Genomic DNA, 3666 nt, shown 5'->3' with positions numbered 1-3666 from the left:
TGTTAACAAGTTTTATGTTACCCGGTGTCTGGATGTTAACGACTTTTACATTACCCAGTGTTTGAGCGTTAACAAGTTTTATGTTACCCGGTGTCTGGATGTTAACGAGTTTTACATTACCCAGTGTTTGAGTATTAACGAGTTTTATGTTAACCAGTGTTTCAGTGTTAGCATGTTTTGTGAGACAATATATACTTGAACTTTAACAAGTTTTATGTTACCAAGTGTTTGAGTATTAACGAGTTTTATGTTAACCAGTGTTTCAGTGTTAGCATGTTTTGTGAGACAATATATACTTGAACTTTAACAAGTTTTATGTTACCAAGTGTTTGAGTATTAACGAGTTTTATGTTAACCAGTGTTTCAGTGTTATCATGTTTTGTGAGACAATATATACTTGAACTTTAACAAGTTTTATGTTACCCAGTGTTTGAGTGTTAACGAGTTTTATGTTACTCAGTGTTTGAACGTTTACAGGATTTATGTCTACTCAATAGATGGAAAATAACGGTTTTTATATTACTCAGTGTTTTGAGTTCTTCCAGGGTATATGTACTCACAGGATGGAGAGTAAATGTCTTTAAATTACCCAGTAATATAATGTCTAGGGGTTTATGTCTACTCAGTGTATGGAAAATAATGGGTTTTTATTACCCAGTGTTTGAGCGATGGCCAGGATAATGTCTACTCAGTGTATGGAAAATAATGGGTTTTTTATTACCCAGTGTTTGAGCGATGGCCAGGATAATGTCCACTCAGTGTATGGAAAGTAACAATATTTATTTTTACTTATTGATCGAGAGTTATCAAGTTTTACGTTATTCAGTTGTTACGTTTGAATTCTTACTATATAATAATATTTTAGTAAGGTATAGCCATGGCTGGCATTTCCCAGCGGACTAGTCTAAGGTTGGTTTCTACTTACATACACGAACGGTCGCGTGATCATGAAGGTGTTCTATATTAATTCACACTGTATGTGAATTTAGTTGTTTGTTTGCTTGTCTGCGAATTTCTCCAACAGAGCTAGCAGGACTAAATTGAGCATACTATACGATGTATCCCCCCCCCTTACCAGAGGGACTAATAGGCGTGCGGAAGGTCATCCAAGGATGATGGGGATCTAGAAGAAGGTGCTCGAGTAAACCATCCGATTTTGGGTTCCTACTCCCACCCCCCTTCTCTTCGGGTTATGTGCACGACACGTGCTCGGATACCATTGGTGAGTTTTTTATTCGGGTACTGATCCGTCTTGTAATTGGGAATAATCGGTACATTAGAGGTTCTTTGAATCATAAGAAGTCCTTGAACCCCGCAGCAAAGCAATGAACTATCATGATAGTGCACATAAGACGTAAAAAACAAAAAAGAGAGAGAGAGAAAAAATAGCTAGATCATTATTGTAACACTTATCAACGTGAATAGGCAATAGAATGAAAAACATAATAATAAGAGCAATATAATCTTGATTGTCCTTAACTTCTGGAACCTGTACCGCGTATCTCGTTAATTCCCTTTCAACCTAAACTCTTTTTGTCGTCATACGAAGTTTGTTTCGATAACCTTTAATCCTGTACGTCTGTCTGCTCATTATCTTATGAGTCTTAATTGTCTGTCTAATTTGTTGAATATTTCTCTAATTCAAGTTACTATTTATAACTCGGAGATTTTTTTAATTCTCATTTATCTTAATTTGTATTTCTGCACTGCTTAGCACGTAGTGACGGTTATTGTTTATTAGGTATTTCACGTGACGTAAAATCGATGAATCGTGTATTTTGAGAAATAAATAACTCTCTAGAAAAAAAAGTCGATAAAAACATAAAAAACGTCCTTTTCGATGTTAAAACATCCTCCGAGTTATTTGATGCATCAAGTCTGAAGCCATAGAAACTTTACTATTGTTTTATCTTGTTTGTTCCCAGCCCATCACGCATAGAACTGCGCGAGCACACACGCCCATGGCAGTTTAAGAAACATGTAAAACATATTTAAAGAATACTTATTGGGCGTCTTGGAAAATTGGACGTTTAAAAAACTAGGGGTGTCGAAAGTTTTTGATTAAGGAAAAGTAAGAATTAATGCAAAGTTTTACAACCAGAGTTTTGGTTTATTTTTTGTTAAAAAAAACAGAATGAAAAGATCTGCTTTGTAAAATGTTTGTAGTTTATAATAGCTATAAAATATTTAAGCAGTTTAATAGCTTTATTTGAAAACGAAAAATTAACAGCAACAAAAACCTTCTTGGTCCTAATACAAAAACTCATTTCTATCATAGTTCTAAACCGTGCAAGATTTAACTATGATGAATAATAATAAAACACGTAGGTAAAGATAGTACAAAGTTAGAATAGAACACGTAGATAAAGACAATAAAAAAGTTAAAATAAACCACGTAGGAGGAGATAATAGCAAATTAGAATAAAACACGTAGGTAAAAATAGAAGAAAGTTAGAATAAAACACGTAGATAAAGATAATAGAAAGTTGGTTTAAAACACGTAGGTAAAGATAGTAGAAAGTTAGAATGGAACACGTAGATGGAGATAGTAAAAAGTTAGGATAATACACGCAGGTAAAGATAGTACAAAGTTAGAATAGAATACGTAGATAAAGACAATAAAAAGTTAAAATAGACCACGTAGGTGGAGATAGTAGTAAGTTAGAATAAAAATCATAGATGGAGATAATAGCAAGCTAGAATAGAACACGTAGATGGAGATAGTAAAAAGTTAGGATAATACACGCAGGTAAAGATAGTACAAAGTTAGAATAGAACACGTAGATAAAGACAATAAAAAGTTAAAATAAACCACGTAGGTGGAGATAGTAGTAAGTTAGAATAAAAATCGTAGATGGAGATAATAGCAAGCTAGAATAGAACACGTAGATGGAGATAGTAGAAAGTTAAGACACTAAAATTAGGGCACGACTCTACATGTTTCGACGTTACAACGTTACTCCTGAGGATGACGTTTCACATCTATTTTCGAACTCATTATTAGCCCCTTGTTAAGGTTCTCATTACTTTTCTTTACTCTATAGATCTTTTCATTTTTATTTCGCTAACCATTCTCAAGCATCTTCTTTCACATCAGTCTTTTTTTTCTCTCAAAATATTCAGTTAAGATAAAGTATATATACTTCGTATTAAATGTGATTAGAGTCTATTTGAAATATAATATCTTGTTTTGTTCAACTTACGTTCTTTTTATGTTATTTTCAGTCCACCAGAAAAATAAATATTTAAAGAGTTTTGATGACGTACGAATCCTTACAAAGAACGTCTAATTGCGTAGAATTGCTGTCCTTCACAGTAAGATTGCTAATAAGGATCAATTATTCAAATATTTAAAATCTAAAATGCATTGTATTATGTTCTTAATAGAGGTAACTTCACTTCTAAAACAATGAATTAACTGACTTTTAGTTGTTTTCTTGATCATAAAGAAAAATCTGGAAATATACATTTTTAATTATGAAGCAAAAAAACAAATCAGGGAGCTGAAGATGTATAAAAATGTATTAGAGAACAGTAGATGGTGTCATGTTACGTAATAACCTATAATGTATATAGAAGGTGTCATGTTACGTAATAACCTATAATGTATATAGAAGGTGTCATGTTACGTAATAACCTATAATGTATATAGAAGGAATCATGTTA

This window comes from Limulus polyphemus, unplaced genomic scaffold, assembly GCF_000517525.1.
Source record: "Limulus polyphemus unplaced genomic scaffold, Limulus_polyphemus-2.1.2 Scaffold2151, whole genome shotgun sequence".
NCBI classification, from domain to species: Eukaryota; Metazoa; Arthropoda; class Merostomata; order Xiphosura; family Limulidae; genus Limulus; species Limulus polyphemus.
Note: the sequence above shows the minus strand (reverse complement) of the source record.